The 22,907-nt window shown below is 41.2% G+C and overlaps 1 pseudogene; it reads right to left on the reverse strand.

Annotated features, from left to right (window-relative positions):
• Positions 1-5,879: 5,879 nt before the first annotated feature.
• Positions 5,880-18,120, reverse strand: LOC143389080 (HHIP-like protein 2; annotated as a pseudogene).
• Positions 18,121-22,907: the final 4,787 nt, after the last annotated feature.

The raw sequence follows: 22,907 nt of genomic DNA on the forward strand, positions 1-22,907 counted from the left end.
AATGTAATGTGTATTTGATTGTGTTAAAAGTGTTTGGGTGTATGTAGTAAATTGGAACATGGCTACCAAGAATCACACTTGGCACGGACTGTCCTTTTCTATTTTCAATACTTCAAATATATAGACAAAAATTTCCAGATTTTGCTGCCCTTATATTAGCTTTATGTGAAAATTAGCAGACTAGTAAATTTTAAGCTCCATTTATCCAGGAAAGATCTGGGATTAATTTCTCTCTCTTATACCCTAAATTAGTTTACAAGTGTTGGACTCTTTCCACAAATAGACTCAAAATTTCCACAAATTATTTTTGAAAGCAATGAGCATTCTATCTTTGCCATCTCTTTTAGGGGTCCACTTTCAATATCTGCATAGCTTGCTGAACCAGGCCTGCTGAATCCTGGTACTCTGTATTCAGTATTCTGAAAGAATTTCCTCCATATTGCATTCTCCAGAGCTCTAGTACAACACTGACTTGCAGTGTCAGCTATGAAGCAATTCTCAGCAAATAACTTCCAGGAGCTGAGTTAACTCTAGACACTGGAATGATAAACAGAAAATAAGATAGAAGGCCAGGTGTATTTACTGACCTAAAAAGAGGGATTTGGGGAAAGGATACAGCTTTGGGGATAAGGCAGGAGCTTGCAAACTCAGGAATCACACAGTATGCATAAGATACAAGACCTGAGATAGTTCAATGTTTATTATGCTGCATTCTACCCAATAATAGGGTGGAAAATTTTAACACATTCTGCTTTGGTCAGACTTGGTTGGGGATTATCTCCATAGCTGTAGTGATCTGAAAAAGATAGACTCATATAGTCAAAGTTTACTTTAATTTTTATTAAAAAATATTTTTTTTTAAATTCTGGTCAAACAGACTGAAGGAAAATGTATATGTTTTATATCTTATGTTTTTTCTTCTTTTTCTAGGAATCAAACCCAGGGCCTTGCACTCTAAAAGCAAATCCCAGCCCAACAGAGGTGAATTTTAACTGTAGTTTCCAATTGATATTTTTAGTATCTATTTTTCTAAATTTTATTTGTTTTAACTAGTTACACATGACAGCAGAATGCATTTATGCATTTTGGTATAACATACATAAATATAATTTCTCATTTTTCTATTGTACATGCTGCAGAAGAATCACATCAGTCATGCAATTATACATGTACATAAGGAACTAATGTTTCATTCTACTATGCTTATTGTCACCATATCCTCTCCCCTCCCTTCAATCACCTCTACCTAATCAAAAGTAACTCAATTTTCCACAGACTCCCCCCATTATGAATTAGCATCCACATATCAGAGAAATAATTCAGCATTTGATTTGGGGGGATTGGCTTATTTCACTTAGCAAGATATTCTCCAACTCTATTCATTTACCAGCAAATGCCATAATTTCATTCTTCTTTAAAGCTGAGTAACATTCTATAACACACACACACACACACACACACACACACACAAACATATACATACCATATTTTCTTTATCCATTCATCTATTGAAGGGCACTTAAGTTGGTTCTATAGTTTAGCTACTGTGAATTGAGCTGCTATAAACATTGATTTGGCTGCATCACTGTAGTATGCTGATTTTAAGCCCTAGATACAAACTGAAGAAGGATACCTGGGTCAAATGATGGATCCATTCCAAGTTTTCTAAGAAATTTCCATACTGATTTCCATAGTGTTTGCACCAATTTTCAATCTCAACAGCAATGTGTGAGTGTTCCTTTTCCCCCCCACATCCTCGCCAACATTTGTTGTTGTTTGATGATTGCCATTCTGACTGGAGTGAGATAAAATGATAGAGTAGTTTTGATTTGCATTTCTCTAATTGCTCTCTAGCAATTTGTTGATTGATTGTATTCTTCTGGAACAAGACAAGGATGCCCTCTTTCACCACTTTTATTCAATATTGTCCTCAAAACTCTAGCCAGAGCAATTAGACAGAAGATAGAAATTAAATGGCTACAAATAGGTAAAGAAAAAACTCAAACTATCATTATTTACTGATGACATGATTCTATATTTAGAAGATTCAAAAAATTCCACCAGGAAACTTCTAAAATAAATAAATAAATAAATTCAGCAAAGTAGCAGGATATAAAAAATCAACACCCATAAATCAAACGTGTTCTTATACATCAGTGTTGAATCCACTGAAAGAGAAATTAGGAAAACTACCCCATTCAAAATAGCCTCAAAAAAATGAAATAAAATACTTGGGAACCAATCTAATAAGAGGTAAAAGACTTCTGTAATGAAAACTACAGAAAACTAAAGAAAGAAATTGAAGAAGATCATAGAAGATGGAAAGTCTGCCCATGCTCCTGGATAGGCAGAATTAATATTGTCAAAACGGCCATACTATCAAAAGCATTATACAGATTCAACACAATTCCTATTATAATCTCAATGAATTCTTCATAGAAATACGAAATGAAATTCATTTGGAAAAATAAGAGACCCAGAATAGCCAAAACAATCCTTGGCAAGAAAAGTAAAGCAGGAAGCATCACAAGACCAGACCTTAAACTATACTACAGAGCTATAGTAACAAAACAGCATGGTTTTGACACCAAAACAGACACATAGACCAGTGAAACAGTGTGGGAGGCCGACTAGCACGTGACTGAGTCTGCCTCCCCTTCTGATTGGTGTGGCATCGTCGTTACGTTGGTCACTCTAGGATCTGTTTGCCTAGGTAACCAAGAAGATAGCCCCAATCTTTAGGGTGTGCCTTCCTACATCCCTATGGGTGGAGCTATGCTCACCTGTTCCTTTGTGATATTACCCCTTGCCCTGTTTGGGATAGAATATTCCATGGAAACACCATTTGTGTGTCCCCTTCTCTTACTGTGCCCTTGGGTTTGGCCTTCCTAGATGTCAATCAACCTGCTGACAGCAGACATCATGAAGCTAGACTCAGCCCCTTGAAACCTGATCCCTTGCCTTATTTGAATAGCTTCTCCTCAATAAAAGGGGTCAACACATGTGGGCTCTGTCTTTCTCTTTCTGCAGACCCTTAAGGTCAGAAGAGCCATCACAGCACCCCCAAAGAGAAAGGTATTTCTGTCTCTTGTGTGGTTATTTCACACAGCCCAGTTCCCCTGGAGTGACCCCTGAGTGTTTTAGTCGAGAGCAACCCAGCAAAACAAAATAGAAGACACAAAGGCAAACCCACACAAATACAGCTGTCTCATACTAGACAACGGTGCCAAAAACATTTACTGGAGAAAAAGACAGACTATTCAATAAATGGTGCTAGGAAAAATAGAGAGCCACATGTAACAAAATGAAATTTAACCTCTATCTCTTGACCTGCACAAAACTCAACCCAAAGTAGATTAAGGACTTAGGCAATAGAATAGAGACTCTGTACCTACTAAAAGAAAGAGTAGACCCAAATCTTCACCATGCTGGCCAGGATCTCACTTCCTTAACAAGACCCCTATAGCACAAGAAGTGAAATCAAGAATCAATAAATGGGATGGATTCAAACTAAAAAGCTTCTTCTCAGCAAAAGAAACAATCCATAATGTGAAGAGAGAACATACAGAGTGGAAGAAAACCTTTACCATATGCACCTCCAATAAAGCATTTATCTTTAGGATATATAAAGAACTCAATAAACTTAACAGCAAAAAAAAAAAAACCCACATATAACCCAATCAATAAATGGGCTAAGGAACAGAATAGACACTTCACAGAAGAAAATAATCGACCAACAAATATACGAAAAATTGTTCAACATCTCTAGCAATTTAGTATCTATTTTAAAAAGAAAAAAACTACCATATATCACTTGAAACAAAATACATGCAATATGAATTTACTGCAAACATCATATTTTAGCCAGCCCTCTTGGAAATGAGCTTAGGTTACTGACATTCAGAAATCCAATCTATCAAAACGGCAAGGGGTGGTCCCACACCAACCATTCACTCAGCAATTATTTATTTATATCAGCTATCAACTCTGAGCTCAGTAAGTAAACTGTGGCATTAGTTGAGGGAGAGTTCTGGTTCCTCTAAAAAATAATTCACCTAATGCTGGTGAGTGATAACATAAAATAATGAAAATTTAAAAAAAAAGATTTTTAAAAAGTCTCCAAGTGGAAAGAATATGCTAATAGCAAAAAATACAAATTCATTTATGCAACAACAAAAAAACCCACCAGCTCTGGGAGAAATTTATTTGCCTGGGGAAGATTCTCACTGGCTTCAGGGCTGCCCTTGGGCAAACACCTGGCAAGTCCACTTCCTAGAATTCATCCAAGAACACTTAGTTTTGTTTGCCAGATGTACTGACTAGTTTTCCAAAACTACCTGCTTTCTCCTGAGTCGCCTGCAGGCTCAAGAAACCAAACTACCAAACCACCAAACGGATGGGTCTGTGGCCTCCTGTAAGATAGTCACAGAAGATTGCTGCCCATTGTTCCTGGGCGGCCCTGCCTCTGGAGCTCCACCCTCTAGGGGGCTCATCCACAATCATCCACTTTCCATCCTCCTGCCTGCCTATCGATCCTCTCCTTTCTTATATGTTTGGACTTCTAATTTGGAACTCACACTGGTGTTTTTCTGTTAAAAAGGCTTGAACTTTCCAAAAATGCCTTCTTCTTCTATAAAACCTTCACCTCAAACTATCTATCTCACTATCTGCTAGTTGAGAAGAAAGAATCCAGAAGCTAACAGATCTCTTTATATTCTACTCAAGAAAAGATCCTGTACAGCCACCCCGTGGCTCAGAGTGGAAAGAAACCAAACACCCAGGAACTCTTCAAGGCTCAGATGTCCACCTACAGAGAATCCCAGGTCTGGAAGAGACTCTAAAAGAGAACTTTATCATCTTCTTTGCCTCTAAGCATGTCTAGATCCAGTGCCAAATACTAAAACGATCACTATACACACCTGTATAAAACAAAACAGAATTTATTTAAAATTTGGAAGTGTAATCTCTCAAAATTAAACATAATATGAAGCTAAAATTAAGTCAGTTCTCTAATGATAAAAGTCTTGGAAAATTTTTAGAGCTGAGTCTCTTCTCCCCTCCCTTACGTGAGCCCATGCCTAGCTTCAATGATGCCATTAACATGTACCTAGCCACTTCCTGTCTATCTAGTTGTCTACTCTTTCTTCAGATTTCTCAGGAAATAAATTCTCCCTTTCTCACAAATTCTTGGCAGGGTCAGGCCAACTGGTGAGACAATCATAAGAGGTCCCTTCTGCTAGGCCATCCCAGGAGGGTAAGCGTTTACAATCCCTTTTGTCTGGCCCCCTGGCCTGCACATGGCCCTGTAACTGTGATTAAGAATAAAGATGGAGGGGCTGGAGATATAGCTCAGTTGGTAGGGTGCTTGCCTCACATGCACAAGGCCCTGGGTTCAATCCCCAGCACTGCAAAAAAAAAAAAGAGGGAACCATTTGTGAATCTCTTCATAGTGAAAGGATCAAAAAGACCCAAATTCAAACATGATATGCCCCTCACAATGAGATGTGCAGGTCAAACAAGTTAAGTAGGCTGGCATAGCAGCCTATTTATTTGTTGGTTTGTTTGTTTGCAGTACTGGGAATTGAACCCACAACCTTGCACATGATAGGCAAGCACTTTACCACTGAGCCTATTTTTTTGTTGGTGAAATGAACCTAATAATTATGTCACAGAGGTGTTGTGGTTACTAGTTGAGGTGAAAAACATAAAGTGTTTTGAAGAGTATCCAGTATGTTCAAAGAGATGATTAAATGATAATAATAGTAGAATAAGTATTTACTGTATAAATAATGACAACAATAATAAATGTTCAGTTGATGCTTGTGATCATCTAAGTAAAGTAAGCAGACATCAAACCACTCTGCACATGGATTATCTGCTTAATCTTCAGCAAAGGAGATAATGAACTTGCTATAGGTGCTGATCTACCCTGGGAAAGCACAGGATGAGGTGCTCCCCAGGCAAATGTCTCTCTTCTTCCATTTCTGGGTTTTTCTATCTTCCTGCAAAGCCATAAGTCAACTAGATGAAAAATAAAACCTTGTATTTTAGGAATTTATATTTCCACTCTGCAGAATGTTTTTCCACCTAGAATCAGCAATCATTGAGTGCCAAGGCTAAGTCTCCCACAAAGAGATCAATAACAAGCCTCCCTCAAAGAAGAACCAAAAAGCTGCTTCAGTGATACTTCAGACCCACTGATCCTCCATGGGGAAGCACATTTTCTATTAAAAGTTTAATGCCCTGAGAAGACTGCATCACTACAAAAGACTCATCTTGGGCTGGGGTTGTGGCTCAGTGGCAGAGCACTTGCCTTGCACATGTGGGGCACTGGGTTCGATGTTCAGCACCACATAAAAATAAATAAACAAAATAAAAATATTGTGTCCATGTAAAAAAAACCTCATTTTTTATTGGTTCTATGACCTTTGGCTAGTTGTCCAACATCTCTAAACCTCAGTTTCCTAAACTATATAATGAAAAAAAATCATAAAGTGAACCAGGCACAGTAGTGCACATCTGTAATCCCAGTGAATGGGGAGGCGGAGGCAGATGGATTGCAAGTTTTAGACCAGACTCTGCAACTTAGTGAAGCTCTAGGCAATTTAGTTGAGAACTTGTCTCAAAATAAAAAAATAAAAATAAAAAGGGCTGGGGCTGGGGGTGTGAAGCACTAGATTTGATTGTCAGCACCACATATAAATAAATGAATAAAACAAAGATCTATCAACAACTAAAAAAAACTTTTCAAAAAGGGCTGGGGATGTAGATCAGCAGTAAAGTGCCCCTAAGTTCATTCCCCAATACCCAAAAATATATATAAAAGGGGGGTAATTATAATATAGTTTACCATGTAGAAAACTGAAAATATTAAGTAAAATAAGCTATGTAAAGATCTCAACATTGTTGTGACACATAAAAAGGATTCAAAAACTGCCAGCTGTTATTATTAAGTTATCTGCATGCATGAATATGTCACAATGAATTTACTATTATTCATAATCATAATGCACGAATAAAAAAAGAAAAACTCAACTAGCTGTTTTATTATATTATTATTATTATTATTATTATTATTATTATTATTATTATTATTTCTATACAGTAGCAAGTAGATGCTCCATATATCTCTAGCATCTGTCTGAAGAAGAAAAGGAAGCTGGGTAAGCCCAGGGTGCTCAGTGAATTTCCTGAACAGTTTTATAAAGACCAAGATGCCAAACACCAGGTGATTCTGAGGCATATACTTAATTAAGAATCACTGCAGGGCTGGGGCTGGGGCTCAGCGGTAACACATTTGCCTGGCATGTGTGAGGCATTGGGTTAGAGTCTCAGCACCACATATGAATAAATAAAATAAGTGTCTATCAACAACTAAAAATATATTTTTAAAAAAGAATCACTGCATATCATCCAGGTGTGGTGGCACATCCCTGTAATCCCCTAGCAGATCAGGAATCGGAAGCAGGAGAATTGAGAGTTCAAAGCTAGCCTTAAGCAACTCAGTGAGACTCTTTTTTCTAAATAACATATAAAAAAGGCTAGGGATGTGGTTCAGTGGTTAAGCTCACTTGGTTCAATACTCATTATCAAAAAAAAAATCACTGCATATAAAAAAGTGATTTGTGAAAGGGTAATGTGTTTGGAAGGTCTATAAAGATAAATGAAGTTCCAATGATCTAATAAGTAATGATGAAGAACCTAACCAATTAGTAACTATACCATCTCTACAACTAAGAATTGAAGCATCAAAATAACTACATCTTTCCTAAATAAGATGAAGTAATGGGGACTAGATTTACCATCACACCTTAATGAGTCAAAACCTGTACAAAATAGAATAAGAGTGGTTTAAAAGACATTGACAAGGGCTGGGGCTGGGGCTGGGGTTGGGGCTCAGTAGTAGAGCACTTGCCTAGCACAGGTGATGTACTGGGTTCGATCCTCAGCACCACATTAAAATAAAATAAAGGAATTGTGTCCATCTACAACTAAAAAAAAATGCTAAAAAAAAAGACATTGACTATCAGGCAGCATAGGTGTGTCTTCCCTGAGAGATTGAAAACAGATGAGATGAGCCTTGAGATTGTTATAGATTCTTCCTTGAGAAAATTCCCAGCACAAAGAGGGAATACATAGGCAGAGCCCAGTAGACTCCCTGAGTTGAAAAGATAGATCTAAGAGTTCAGGAAGATCAAAGCAGTAAAAGTTTGCAGGTCAGAAAATGGAGAGAAGAAAATTACATAAAGAATGACCTTCAGAGATCTTCAAATACTCATCAGTGGGCTCAACAGCAGGCATGAGAGGGGACTACCTGGAGCAAGGGACAGAATTGGAAGGGAAAGTGCCTGATACTAGTTCGGGTCAGGAATGGTGCGTGCATCATTCACAGGACATTGGCAAAGCCTCAGGAAGGTTTGCCTTAATAGTAAGGAATTGAGACCTCTAGAAAAAGCACCACTTTGGTCAAATATTAACAGCAAGAAAGGATCAAACTATTGTTGAGGAACTTGACTGTGACCCAGAACAATACTCAAAAATATTTATAGGAACACAAAAATATGCAGCACCTACAAACTTATATTAATACTTTCTGATATTAAATAAAAAATTACCATGAAAGTTAAGGAGGAGGAAAATATAACCCATAATAAAGAAAGATCAATTAAAATTGACACACAACTGACACAGGCATTAATATTAGCAGACAAAAACATTACAGTAGCTGGATATGGTAGCAGTCATGTAAGTTACACCCAATAAAATTGTTCAAATAAAAAAGGCAAAGACAACAACAACACTTCTTACCCACTCATGAAGTCTCCAAAGATATAGAGGCCATTGAGATTTAGAGATAGACATAGCCCCAAGTGATTGACTTCCCCACTGCGTGGCCATAAGCATAGATTGGCAGAATGCCATCTATCCAGGAACAAGGAAAGACAGTAAGTTTCATTACCAAAAATTAAAAGGAAAGAGGGGGCTTTTTTTCTTAGATGTTGATGGAACTTTATTTTATTCATTTATTTATATATGGTGCTGAGAATCAAACCCAGTGCCTCACACAAGCGCTCTACCTCTGAGCCACAACACCAGCCCCAAAAAGAGGCTTTATAATTCAGTTACCTGATTCAGTGCAAGTCATAAGTAGGACAGGTAGACAAATGGATTGTGTTTATTTTTTTTCAAAGGGCCAGCCACAATATTTGTGAGCTTCCCAATTGACTGTTATCTAAGCCCAACCCTCCCCGCATCTATAAAGCTGTGTCGTGGAAGATTCAGACACATACATTTCTCCCCAAGGTTGACATAGTAGTCAAGTTTAAGAATATGGAAAGTATTGTGAGGGTCTCTAAGACTGCTTTGTAACTTAAAGAGTCAAAAAGACCAAGAAACAGTTATAGATTCAGCACACTGGAATTTTGATCCAGATGTGGTTTTTAAAACACTTCTTGATGATTGATGCTCAGGGATTATATTCTCCCTTGAGTATAGGTGGAATATCATTTCATTGGGCTGTTACCATTTGGGAAATAAAGAGAAACACGCAGCCACCAATTCTGCTCTGCTTGTGGATCTGAAAATAATTTGCCCAAACATCAAATGGGTAACTTATTTAAAATACAGATTCTTAGTCCATCCCACTCTCCCACCCACCCAAGATGCAAACCCATCAGGTCTGACCTAGAGCATCAAAATCTAGTTAAAAAAGTAGAGTCTTAACTGGCTTTATTATTTTATCCTAGAATTGGGCAACATTCCATTTCATAATAGAACAAATGTTCCTATGGTCTGAGCAAGAGTTTGGTTTTACAGAAAGAGAATAGCTTCAAGAAATCAGATAAACAAAAGCTGGTCTTTCAAAGTTACTTCTTTTCTAGGACTGGGACAGGGAGACAGAATAATAGGAAAATAACTCATGAGTTCACAGCAAAAATCCACTTCTTAACAAGCACCACTAAGGTGTCTAGGGCTAGTAGCAGGAGAACCACTCAGGGAAGCAGAGTCCCAAAGGACACAAGTAAGGATTTTAAGGACCTGCAGGACATTAGGATTATTCCTCCACTCCTCCTCCTACCCACTCAACTCATTCAAGAAAGCACCCAGACAGCTTCTTACTTACCCAAAGAGGCATTGTGACAAAGATTTTTGTTATAACACTCAAACCCTTCCTTTGCCCTCCATCCATAGTTCCCGCCTTTAACAATGAGGTCAACTTCTTCAAACCTGTTCTGACCCACATCCCCACAGAACATCCGGCCTTGGCCCTGACATGTAATGGGGTCCCCTCGGTCCACAGCACAGCGCCACATGTTTCTGATCCCATAGGTGTAGATGGCGGCGTGGGACCCTGGCTCAGAAACAAAGGGATTGTCCAAGGGCACTCGGTAGCGCTTGCCGTCAGAGCCTGCCCCATTCACATCAATCCTTAACACTTTCCCAAGCAGGGAACTTCTGAAAGACAGAAGGCCAAGAATCAGGCTCAGGTAAGCATGGACACAAGACCAGAGGTGACCACTGAGGAGGGCTGATTGACAGTGATGACAGGAAATGGCTGGGAATCACATAAGGATAAGTACCTTTAAAAAATACACACACACACACACACACATACACACACACACAGGATGTTAAGACTTCCCTATTTTTGACTCAAGGAGAACTATTAAGCAAAAGGGTTCACATAATCCTGAAAAAGTTGCAGCTTTAATTGTTTATTTTAATGATGAGAACTTTTCTCTATAATTTGTTCTAATACTACGAATTGTTCTTAAAGCTGTTTTTTTTATTATTTTTAGTTGTAGATGAACAGAATGCCTTTATTTTATTTGTTTATTTTTATGTGGTGCTGAGGATCGAATCCGTGTGAGTCAAGTGCTCTGCCACTGAGCTACAGGCCCAGCCCTAAAGCTGGTTTTATTACTTTTCAGATAGTAAAGGGGTCAGTAAATGGAACAGAGACTTTTTTGGAGTGGGGGATACCAGGGATTGAACTCAGGGGCACTCGACCACTGAGCCACATCCCCAGCCCTATTTTGTATCTTATTTAGAGACAGGGTCTCACTGAGTTGCTTAGTACCTCACTATTGCTGAGGCTGGCTTTGAACTTGCAATCTTCCTGCCTTAGTCTTTTAATTACAGACATTAGCCGCTGCACCCAGCCTTAGAACAGACTTTTAAGAGGCTTTGTCAATGACTTTGATCTCTGGGCTTTGGTGTCCTCAATTGTAAAGCAGAGGAGAGTGACATTACTTAACAGTGTGATTGGGTTCAATGAGTTATTGTGCATATAGTACTTAATGCAATTCCTGAATCATAGCATTCAATAAATGTTAGCTTTTATTATTATTAATTTTAATATTTATAATACTAGGAATAATGGGGAGCCAAGTGCTGACTGGGTGCAAAGGAGAGAAGAACAACTGACCTTTATAGGCAGCAGAGCATCAGTGAATTCTGGCACTAGATCATTCAAGCTATAATTCTAGTTCTTCCACTTACTTGCTGTGTGACTTCTGTGCCTCTATTTTCTTGTCTGTAAAATGGCTCTCATAATACCTACACATTATAAGATTCACTCATTCCACAATATTTACAGAGTTATGGGTGTGCTGAAGATAGACCAATTAACAAAATAGATAAAATTTCTTAACCTCAAAGGTTATTAAAATTATAATTCTCAAATACACATTACGTATTTGGAACATCTCTGACACACAGTTAGCACCCTATTTGCACTAGTTCTCTTTAACTCACTGTTTCTTTGTGTGGGGGGCTTACCAGGGATTGAACCCTGGGGCACTTAAATCTCTGAGCCACATCCCCAGCCCCCTTTTTATACTTTATTTGGAGACAGGTTCACACTAAGTTGCTTAAGATCTCACTAAGTTGCTAAGGCTGGCTTTGAACTCTCAGTCCTCCTGCCTCAGCCTCCTAAGCCTGTAGGATTACAGGAATGTGCCACCACTCATGGCCACATTAGTTCACCAGGCACATTAACTTTTTAGTGTCCCCAGGGCCTACCACTCCTGAAACACTGAGCTTGGTAACATAATTGGATTAAAGTTAATTGAATGATTGATTTCATGGATAGTGTCCTATTAACATATATTTAAAGTACTGATTTTTCTTTACATAGTATTTGAAACTTACACTAGGCATCCATAATATTAACTACCAAAGTATATGATGTATATTATTTATAGGACAGAAAACCAAATGTTCCTCTCATTTGCCTAAATGGGACTATATATTGCAGAAAGCATTCTTTGTTTGACTCCATCTCAACAAAAACACTATACCAAGGGTTCACTCTAAGGGGGCAGGGACCTTGCTACCATCCATCTTACTTGTTCTGAGCATTTCCAAATTTGCCAAAGGGATCCCCAGCCTGCCCTCCATCCCCAGTGAATATGTACATGTAGCCATCCAGGCCAAAAAGAAGTTGTCCACCATTATGATTTGAGGCTGGTTCTTCTATCTCCAAGATGACCCTGGAAAAGAAAAGGGAACTTCATACTTTGACAAAGCTAAAGCTACATCCTCTAGAGACACCCCAAATAGACTGGTCTAAGTCACCAAAATCTGCAAAGTCAGCCAAGACCTGCTTCAGGAATCACAAAGCAAGTAGCTTTGGGTTCTGAGATGATCCCTCTTTCCTTCTCTAACTCCTTCATGGGTCATTTTTATTCAAGACCATGACTTCATAAGCTGAGACACAGGAGAATAACCCTCCCATTGTAGCTCTTGCCTATTAGTCTCTGGCTCTATATGAACTTTCAATGTCCTTGTTTGAGCAAGTTAGCAGGGATGGATCTATCCATTCCTCATGCTTTCTCCAATCTTTCAATCTGTCTATGATGGAAAAGGAGGCAAGGTAGAAAGAAGAGTAGAAATGAGCAGGGTGGTAGAGTGAAAAGAACATGAACTGGAGTCAGCTAGAACTGGGATCATCTGATCTTGTATCACTAGTGTTATGGCCTTATGCCATAGCTTCTTGCAAGATCCCACATTCAAGCTAAAGGGCCTGGAATCTATGGGCCACACAATAATTATAAGCTGTAATTATTGAAGCAGTGATTGAACTCAGGGGCACTGGACCACTGAGCCACATCCCCAGCCCTATTTTGTATTTTATTTATAGACAGGGTCTCACTGAGTTACTTAGCACCTCGCCATTGCTGAGGCTGGCTTTGAACTCACGATCCTCCTGTCTCAGCCTCCCGAGCTGCTGGGATTACAGGCGTGTGCTGCTGTGCCCGGCTCACTGTATTTTTTATAATCACTTCTCAATCCCTCTGGCTGCTAGTTCTTGCTTATCCTCTGTAAAGACAACCAAGTCAGGCTCTAATTCTGATTGTCACATCCCATAAAAACCCTTGCTTTAAAGAGTCTAACTTGGGCTGTCCTCATTAATTGACGATTCCTTTAACATTTTTAGCTAGTGTTCTAAAACCAGCAAGGTTCCACCTCTGTCATTTCAAAGGGCTGATCCGCATTATTTCAGAACACAGTAGAGGTGCATTTGCATGAGTCCATCTCACCTCTCCGATTTGGCGTCAGCTTTATTGGGATCAGCCTGAGAGACCTTCATCTCACTAATCCAGAACTTTTCTACCTTCTTCTTGCCCAGGCATGAATAATAAATATAGAACTTTCTGTTGCAACGGAATTTGGGGTGAAAAGCCAATCCCAAGAAGCCCCTCTCATCCCCGATCCATGGAGTGGTCAGTACGATGCTCTTGAGATCCAGGAAATGTTACTCCAGGAGACTCCCGTCAGGCAGGTACACCCACACCACTCCCACCTGCTCGGCCACAAAGAAGCGATGGGTGCCGTCCCCCGGTGTGCACCATGGAGACCGGGTTCCTGAGCCCATTGGCCACCTCGACCAGGCAGAGCTGCAGGCAGCCCTGATGGTCCTCGGCCACCACCCCCAGGTTGCGATTGAGATGGTCATTCCTCAGGACGTTGGGGAAGCAGTAATCCTTGTCCGGAAAATTGAGGAGGTGGCAGAAGTGGGCACCGTCCTTTTTGTGGGACTCTCGGAGACCTCGGTCATTGGTTAGGAGGGAGATGGCAGAGTGACAGAATGGAATGCTGAGCAGTAGTCAAAGCAGAGCCCAGGAAGGTTCCGGAGGGGTGTGTGAGGGTTCTCGGCATCGTAGAGGTGGGCTGCATAGGGCGAGCACTCCTGGAAGACAGCTGAAGGTCAGTCTCAATTTGAGCAAGCAGAGAAATGGCCAAGGGGAAGAAAAAAATAGGATTCTGTCAGCAGTAGTGGTGCACGCCTGTCATCTCAGTGACTCAGGAGGCTGAGGCAGGATGATCGCCAGTTCAAAACCAGCCTCAGCAATTTAGTGAGACCCTAAGCAACTTAATGAGACACTGTCTCAAAATAAAAAATAAAAGGGCTGGAGATGTGGCTCAGTGGTTAAGTGCCCCTGGGTTTAATGCCTGGTACCAAAAAAAAAAAAAAAAAAGGACTCTGAAGGGGATTTATTTTGTTTTGTTTTGTGGTACTGGGGATTGAATCCAGGGGTGCACTACACTCAGCTATAAGCCTTTCTTTCTTTCTTTCTTTTTTTATTTGAGAGGAAGTCTCACTAAGTTGCCCAGGCTTCCTCAAACTTGAGATCCTCCTGCCTCAGCTTCTTACTGGAATTACAGGTGTGCACCACTATCCTGGCTGGATTCCAGATTCTGGAGTTTTTATTACCAACTACTAATAAATCACTTCTTGGACCAACATTTTTTATCCATTAATGCTCCTAGAAGGCAGAAAGAAAAGGGGAGCCAGGTGTGTTGGTGCCTGTCTGTAATCCCTAGTGGCTCAGGAGGCTGAGGCAGGAGAATCACAAGTTCAAAACCAGCCTCAGCAACTTACCAAGTCCCTCAGCAACTCAGTGAGACCCCATTTCCAAATAAAATATAAAAACGGGCTGGGGATGTGGCTCAGTGATGCAGCACCCCTGTTTTTGATTCCTGGTACCAAAAAAAAAAAAAGATAGGGGAGGGGGACACACGCTGTACTCACTATTTTTAGCATTTCATCTTAGTTCTTGACACTTGATATTACTAGATGAACATTTTAAAGAGAAAATGGTATCAAAGTTCTCAATTTTCCTTTCGTATAAATGCTGTATCTGCAAGATTTTCTTTCTTTATCAGTTTTTAAGCAATTTGGCAAAAGTTTCACATTAATTAAATCTGGGTGTTGGAGACATGAGACATTATTTCATTCTCTGGTTCTCCATGTTTGAAATATTTTATAGTTAAAAGGTAAATGATCAAAATGGACATTAGGTGTACCACTCCCAGAGACTGGGTGTCTAGTAATTTCTTCAGGTATTTGTAAAATTATTTGTGTCTGATGTGTTCAAAGCACTGCGCTGGGAACTATACATATTTGAATTGTGATGATTGGGCAATATGACTACTCTTTACACAAATACATATGAATAGTGTGTCCAAAAAAGTATCTGCTACTTGGTCTTCCCTAGATTTACAGAAATTTTAAGGTGAAAATACAATTTTGTGGACAATCAGCTCCCAATGGTGATGAAAGAGAGTCAGTTGATAGTAAGAAAGACAGTTGGAAAGTAAGAAAGACAGATTACCTGTGGAGTTTGGAGAGGCAGAGTAAAGGAGAGTCCATTAGCCAAACCCCACTGATTACTAATCTCTCTCCCAAGCCCACCTGTGGGCTGACTCAGTTGCCTGCACTCTCTCAACACTTCACAAAGGGAGCAGCAGCACTTTTTATGCATGGTTGTGTCCCTGTCTTCTCTTTTTTCCTCTGGACTGTAGATTGCAGAACAAATTCTTGCTTATTTGGCAAAGAAAAAGAACCCAGAGTTTCACACACAGTGTCTCTCCTGGGACTGTCTGGGTCAGCTGAGAATAATTATCAGAGTAACAACAACCAAAATGACCTGCTCCTGAGTGTCACCTCACTGACTCCATCCAACTCTGGGAGGTGGAATAAAGGGAGAAGGGACACAAAAATAAGAACAAAATACTAAAGGGCAGAAAGGACGATGGAAATTTCACCACCAGCATGGCACACTATTACGCAGCTGTTTATAGAGTTTTCAGAGTTGCTTATATCTAAACAAACATTTTTCCAGTTCATGGGTAAGAAAACCCATGCCCAGGCAGCATGTCTACTGCACGCCTTAACTATTGAGTCTCTCCTGCATGCCACGCCCTGCTTTCGGCACCGGGCACCAGCAGCGAGTGCACAAATTCTCTAATGAAGCTCACACTTCCAGGAGTTCAGAAAAGCAATTAATTGACCAGTGCTGTTGCTACTATACTTTAATGTGATGTGATCACAGGGTCACAAGATCTGGTGTCTGAACATCCAGATTCGTGCCCCAGGACTGTTTAACCTTGGACAAATGATTCTGGTAAAGGTGGAATTCATAATACCTACAAAATCATTGCCAAGAACACACTACATGTCTGGGGGAAGACAGAAATTTTAACAGACATGAGTCGAGTTGTTTGGCTGAAATTACTCTTATTCCTCAAATCTCTGAAACAAAAGAGATGTTGCATGTGACTTTTTAAAACATCACCAAAGAGAGAAGTTGGAAGGAAGAGACATTTTCACCAGGGGAGCTCTCAGAAATAAACAACCTGAGTACTGCTCAAAAAATCCAGGATTCTGCAGGGTACCAATGCACACGCCTGCAATCCCAGCATCTGGGGAGCCTGAGGCAAGAGGATTGCAAGTTCAAAGACAGCTTCAGCTATTTATTGAGGCCCTGAATTTAGCAAGCCTGTGTCTCAAAATAAAAAAATAAAAAGGGCTGGGGATGTGGCTTAATGGTTAAGAGCCCCTGGGTTCAATCCTTGGTCCAAAAAAGAAAACCCCAACTTCTGACACCACATGGCTATCCCAGAGTTAATTCTAGAGGAAACAACAAGAGGTGGTGCTTTAGGTGAAAGAGTACAGCCCTGGGGTAGTGCCACCCAAGTGGCTGACTTCTGCGCCAGGCTCAGTGGTAATTCCTGCCTGGACTCTGAGGGGCTCAGATAATCTCTCTTTGCAGCATGCAGGGAGTTGGGGTGGCCAGTGCACTTCTGAATAGTGGCAGCATCAAGGGACATGAATGCCCAGCAGGGTCTCAGATAAAAGGCCGGTCTGGACTTTTGTCACATTGTTAGAGTACACCTTCCTCATGGCCACTTCTTTCAGCTCTCTCCCTGCACTCCTAAACACCCTCTTCCCATAAAGTCTGTTTGCAGCCTGTACACATCAGGTTTCCAGACTGAACTCAACTCTGGCGATGCCTCCCAGAAATGTGGATTTTGGCTACTGATGAGCCTGGAGAAGCAAAAACTCTGAGTCATTGCTTCTCAGCAGCTTGAAGCTCTCTCAGTCCAGTTCTGGAGTGTTGGGAAGCCAATACCCCACAGAGAGCCCCATAATCTCTGCCACCGTTACCATCACACCAGAGACCACTTTGGCACAAAGTACCCAGCTAAGCAAGGCTGGACCCCAGCAGATGCCAATGCTTCCCTCTCTTACATACTCTGGAAGTGTCACAGGTGTGCTGTGCCCAGCTCTCTGATCATTGCAGAGAGGACATGGACAGCAGCGGTTCTGAGAGCTCCATGAAAAATACCTCTCTTATTCTTTTGGCTCCTGGGGAAGAGCCCCAGAGGGAGAGCTCTGAGGAACCTGTGCAAGCCAAACTCAGCACACCTGTGCCTCAGTGTACAGAGCACATTGCTATCTGGCAAGGCTCCTAGCAGGCAGATAAGCTCTAAAAGGCTGAGTGTCCAAAGAACCCTTCCAATAGGACTCACCAGCAGCCCAGCACCCTTTACCGCTGGCGTTGGAAGGCACATTGCCAAGCTGGCTCCATCGTTTCCCCTCAGGTTTACACTCAGGCCTACCTGGCAAAGGATGTCTTTAAACCTCTGCACAGCTCATGGCCCTTCAGATCGAAATAGTTCATGATGTCCCAGTACCGAGCAGCGATGCAGTTGTCCTTGCGCTGGTCACAGCAGCCAAAGGACTCATCTTGAGCAAAACTCAAGATGCAGGGGAGGCCGAAAGGGAGGCCTATAATCCAGGCACTGGGGGTGTCCCTGCAGCAAGCCCATCTGGCCCACAAATGTGAGACAGAGACAGACAGTGCCGGGAGAGAGCCTGGGGACCCAGGAACACCGACCATGATGCAAATCGGGCTTGGGCTTTCTCAGCATTTTGGCCTTGGGAACACTCCGGCTGCGGTTTGCTCAGGTTGGCTTCCCTGCTCTGCCCATGTTCCCTCCCTCTTTTCCTCCCTGCTCCTCAACCCCCTTTCTCTTTCTTCCTTCTACCCCCATCCCCGCCCCTAGTTCCAAGAAGTGGTTTCTGAGCAGTGTCCATCCTGTGGGCTGGTGGGCAAGCGTCCCTTGTGGAAGGAAAAGGAAGTTGTCCCTACCTCCTCCGTCCCACCTAAACATGAAGCTTGTGCTACTCTCAATGCCAGCGCTGAGTTGTTGGGGCACACGATTTCTTAGCCAAAAGGTGCAACAGTGTCAACAGCAGAGGGGCCTGATTCCTTAAAACTGCACAGAATTCTGTAGAGCAGGCTGGAAAATCCACACTTGTTTACTATTTCTTCACAGGCCGAGTGGCCCAGAGTCGCTGTGAGAACACCACATTACTGAGTCCCAGACAGCAGACTCTGAAGGCAGACTTCCAGGGCTCCTGTGGTGCTGAAGGGCACTGTGGGGACTCAAGTGTGGGTGGGGGAAGACGGAGGGGAGCTTTGTGGAAGCCAGGGTGCCCTATGGCCCCTGGGGTCTGATAAGGTGTGTATGTGGATGGTAAGAAGGAAGGACATGTCGTGAGTCTTGCATCTGCAGCAAGGAGTGAGGAAAGAGAAGACAGTAAAGGAAGAGGAGGGTGTCTTAGTCAAATCAAGCTGCTGTACCAAATATCACAGGGTAATTTACAAATGACATTTTTAATCTCATGGTTCAGGAGACTAGGAAGTTTAAGATGGAGGACAAGTTTTGGTGTTTTATGAGGGCCTTATTCCTTGCTGATGGCACTGTTTGTTGCATCTTTATGACATCACATGGCAGAAGGGTCAGAGTGAAACAAACCAACTCTCAAGCCCCCTTACAGAAGCCCTAATTGAATCCTAAAGGCATCACCTTTGTGTGTGTGTGTGTGCTGGAGATTGAGCCCAAGGCCTTAGCATGCTAGGCACTCACTCTAACAGAGCTACACCCTTGGCTGCTAGAGTTTGTTTGTTTGTTTGTTTTTCCTTCCAGGTACCAGGGATAGAACCCAGGGATGCTCTGAGCTACATGCCCAGCACCCTGCCCTCCCCATCTTTTGAGACAGTCTCACTATGTTGCCAAATCTTACTTCAAAATTTCCATTCTCCTGCTTCAGCCTCCCAAGTTGCTGGAAGTTATAGGTGTGCATTACCAAACCCATCTTATAGTTTAGACCCTGAATGTCCTCTTAAGGTCAATGTGTTAAAGTCTTGGTTCTTGACTCATTGTGCCACTGGAAGATAGTAGAACCTCTTGGAGGTGGAGGAAGTTAGGTCACTGAGAACGTGTCCTTGAAAGGGATAGTGGACCCAGGCTCCCCAACCAACCATGGATTGAAACCCTTACAACTGTGAACCAAAATAAACCTTTCCTCTTTATTAAACTGATTACCTCAGGTGATTGTGACAGTAACGGAAAGCTGAATAACACACCAGCCCAAGGCCCTGCCTCTGAATATTAACGCACTGGGAAATTAGTTTCAGTATATTAATTTTGAGAGACACATTAAGACACAGGAGTGTGACCCAACAAGGACTGTTCGGGATAATTTTACCAGGAAGCACAGGATGTTTGGGTTATTTTTGCCAAGTCTATACCAGCTTTAGGGGTTCTCCTCCTCACTTAGTGTAAGTTCCAACACCACTTAAGAATGTGTTTTGCTCTGTACATGTCCCTTACACATAACAGGCCTTTGGAAATTCTTCTTGAATGAGTAGACAAATAGCCACAAAACCAAACAGAGGCACAAATAGGGACACAGGTCCATGGGGACATCAGGTTCCCTGAGCTTACTCTTTATTTTCCATGTTTCCAGTTCACTTTGCAATTTCCTTTCTTGCAAAAGCTTACCTTTGAAATGCAAGTTTTTAAAATTTTTTATTTCTTAGATACATGACAATAGTGGAATGCATTACAATCATAATTATCCATTCAAAGCACAATTTTTCGTAACTCTGTATATAAAGTATGTTCACGCCAAATTATGCCATTATACATGAACTCTTATTTTTTTGCATTACAATTCTTAATACACCTTTATACCACAATTTATCATATCTCTGTATGTATATAAGGTATGTTGACACCAAACTCACATCTTCATACATGTATTTTGTATAATGATGACCCTCTCCTTCCACCATCCATGCTATTCCCCTTCTCCCTCCCCTTCCCTCCCACCCCTATTCCCTATCTAGAGATAATCTTCCTCCCTTGCTCTCCCTTCCAACCTCATTTTGAGTCACCCTTCTTATATCAGAGAAGACATTCGGCATTTGTTTTTTTGGGGGATTGGCTAACTTCACTTAGCATAATCTGCTCTAATGCAATCCATTTCCCTGCAAATGCCATGATCTTATTCTTATTTTTAGTGCTGAGTAATATTCCATTGTGTATAAATGCCACATTTTTTTTTATCCACTCATCAACTGAAGGACATTTAGGTTGGCACCACAGTTTAGCTATTGTGAATTGTGCTGCTATAAACATTGATGTGACTGTGTCCCTGTAGGATGCTGTTTTTAGGTCCTTTGGGTATAGTGCAAGAAAAGGAATAGCTGGGTCAAATGGTGGTTCCATTCCCAGGTTTCCAAGGAATCTCCATACTGCTTTCCAAATTGGCTGCCCTAATTTGCAGTCCCACCAGCAGTGTATGAGTATACCTTTCCCCGCGCATCCTCGCCAGCACTTCTTGTTGTTTGTCTTGGTTTCAATGTGTTGCTACAGAGGGTACCCCACCTGGCTTCCACTCACACGCAGCCTTTGCCAGGATTTCAAGAGGGAAGCATGAGCCTCAACCTAGCCAAGTCTACATTACAGTGCTCTCAATTATGACAGCTCAAGCAGCATTTAAAATCCAAATCTTTATAACCAAGGAAAAAGGAGGGAGTACTCAGAATGATTGTCAATACATCCCTGTACTGTTCAATATCAGACCTAGTTGAGTGTTCCTTCTTATTTGTGGTTCTAAGGATGGCACTCAGGCCTCATGCACACTAGGCATGTGCTTTAACTAAGCTACATCCCAAGTCCCTGCTTTTTAAAATATAATAAGGCATCCATGATTCACTAGTGACGGTGCAGTTTCCACTGGGTTGTTTGCCCAAAGGTCAGATAATTCATTGCTTTGTAAACCTTAGCACGAAGAGTAAGCTGGACTAAGTCAAGTGAGTTCACAGCCACTGTGACCTTCTGAGAAAGGAGGCAACACCTGACCCAGAATTATGTAAGAATGAATGAATGCATTCTTTCCTTCCATAAAGAACTGAGAGTATCTTTGACATTTGTCTCAGTTTTCCTTTTGCCATGAAAATATGGATATCACATTGATTGGGGCAAAAACTCCCTGCAAGACTAGCAAGTGAAGGTCAGCTGGCAGGAGCTCATGGGATGTAATGACAGTATGAGCTTCTAAAACATCTTATTTCATATGGAGCTACATTTCAGATAGAATTACATAATGCATATGATTGTAACATAATTACACAATAACTAATTTTGCAGTAGATATTGTGTCAATTTAACAAATATATATTCTTGTGTGCAAAGTTATTATACTAGAAGAGGAATGTTTAATGGAAAATTGATAAGCAACTTTTATGCTGAGAAGGCTAAAAGTGACCCTACCCCCCCAAAAAAAAAACAGATTATACTAAGATAACAGTAAGGAACAAATTGCTATTCAGAATCCAAGGAAAGAGATGACAACAGGCTGGAAGGGAACAAGAAAATCTTCTACCTGAAGGTGAAGTACAGGTAGGAAAAAACAGAAAACGTTTTTAACTTGAGTGTTAGGTGAACTTACTCTAAGTCTGGAACTAAAAACTAGAACCAGACTGAATCACCTCAGATCTCACTCTGAAGCATACTTTAAAAAAATCATCATTTTTAAATGCTAGGGCTGCCCTAACGAAGAACCACAAATTGGGTGGCCTAAACAATAGAAATTACCTCTCAGTTATAGAGACTCAATGTCTGAGATGAAGGTGTCAGCAAGGTCGGTTCCAGACCTTTCTCCAAGCTTCTGATGGTTTATGTTGCATTTCATGACTTGGAGATACCCAATCTGTGGCTTCATGTTGGGATGGTATTCTCCCAGTGTGTGTGTCAATCCCCTTCCCTTTCTTTCCCCCCCTTTAGTTGTAGTTGGACACAATACCTTTATTTTATTTATATTTATGTAGTGCTGAGGATGGAATTCAGTGCCTCACACATCCTAGGCCAACTCTGAGCTAAAACCCAAGTCCCAATCTTTAACTTTTGATAAGGATACCAGTCATCCTGGATTAGGGCCCACCATAATATCTGCATTTTAACTTCCATTATTCCTGTAAAGACTGTCTCCAAATAAGGTCATATTCTAAGATACAGGCTAAGGTTGCAGGGGGAGTGGTGATCTGATATAGGAGCATGTGGGGACACAAAATGGGAAGCCTACCAATCGCTTGGGAGAGTAAGAATAGTTTTTGCTTGAGCCAATGGCCTCTGGGTTATGAATCCCTTTCTATTCTTTTTCTGGCTACCCAGCTGTTCAGGTAGTAAAAAGTGACTTCCCTGGGAGGTGATACAGATAGCACCAGTGTGATCTTCAGAATCATACTAATTAGGTTAGCAAC

The sequence above is a fragment of the Callospermophilus lateralis genome, unplaced genomic scaffold (genome assembly GCF_048772815.1).
Source record: "Callospermophilus lateralis isolate mCalLat2 unplaced genomic scaffold, mCalLat2.hap1 Scaffold_43, whole genome shotgun sequence".
NCBI classification, from domain to species: Eukaryota; Metazoa; Chordata; class Mammalia; order Rodentia; family Sciuridae; genus Callospermophilus; species Callospermophilus lateralis.